At 47.4% G+C, this 1198-nt stretch overlaps 1 pseudogene; it reads right to left on the bottom strand.

The window, feature by feature from the left end:
• Positions 1 to 582: 582 nt before the first annotated feature.
• LOC110284756 lies at positions 583 to 1198 on the bottom strand (annotated as a pseudogene).

Below are 1198 nucleotides of genomic sequence, written 5' to 3'. Positions count from 1 at the left end.
AACATGAATGAAGATGACATTTCAGAAACCTCAATTCCTTTTGATTTCCAGGGTACGGTAATACATCTTTAGTTATTTCTAGCAGTATTTCTTGGGTGAGCTGTACTGTGCACACAATAGGAACAAGAACAACATGATGACTTGCACGTCGCTGATGTTAGTGTTTTTACATGAGTGTTGTAAGATCTGACAGATTCACACACTAACAGCAGCTGCTCCTCTTCTTACTCTTACTGCTGACTACACACGCATGGGCCTGCTGTTGAATGCTCTTCTCTCCATACATGACACAGCTATTTTGGATCTATTAGTGGTCATGCTGCAGTTGTCTCCAAATGGCCCAGCCCCAGGTGGGCGCTAAGATAATTCCTCTTGCTCTAGATCTGCCTATATGGGCTTTTCCACAAGCTGGAACACAGGACACATGGCCTCCTACTGGCTTCCTTCACACACTGTGATGTTCTCTGGATTTACTTATGTAGCTTTCATTGAGATTTCCTAGCTCTTTTTTTTTTTTCATGAAAGAAAGACGATTTTATTAAAAAGAAAAACAACAAAAGGGAGATGGGACCAAAGCACAGGTTAGTCCATCCGGGCCTTCAGCGTCCTGGTGGTGATCTTGTCTTTCTCAATGATGTGGATGATGACGCCCATGCCCGACACAGCATCCCAGTCCACCTCGTTCAGCAAGGCCTGAGAAATGGTTTCAAACAGGTGTTCTGGATCCATGTTGGGCTCCCAGAGAGACTCACACATCCCATACATTTGTTTGAAGCAGGTACCACTGACTACAAAGTCATCAGTCACCATGGGACAGCCAATGAGGTCCAGCGAGCAAATGAAGGGCTTGAATGTCTTCGGGTCCAGGCCAGCAATGACAGGTTCTGTATAGTAGGGACCAAACCGCTTCTCATACAGGAGGTTGGCCACCATGCTCATGAGGGTGTAAGGCTTGATCTGCCGACCTTCTTTCAGCTCATACAGGTTCAGTCGGAACTTGAGATGCTGGGCAACTGTCTGGATGCCAGTGGCCAGGCTGGCCAGGCCTATGTAGAGCCTGTCACCCATGGGAAAGATCTTCTGGAAGTCCGTGGTCACCATCTGGGCCTAGATCCCGAAACGCCTGTCTGCAGCGATGGCCACAGTTCTTTCCCTTCATGGCCATGACGGCCCCTCCATTATAGGACATAATAGACAT

This window comes from Mus caroli, chromosome 18 (assembly GCF_900094665.2).
Source record: "Mus caroli chromosome 18, CAROLI_EIJ_v1.1, whole genome shotgun sequence".
Lineage (NCBI taxonomy): Eukaryota > Metazoa > Chordata > Mammalia > Rodentia > Muridae > Mus > Mus caroli.
The sequence above is the reverse complement of the archived record's forward strand: the minus strand, read 5'-3'. Positions and strand labels throughout refer to the sequence as shown.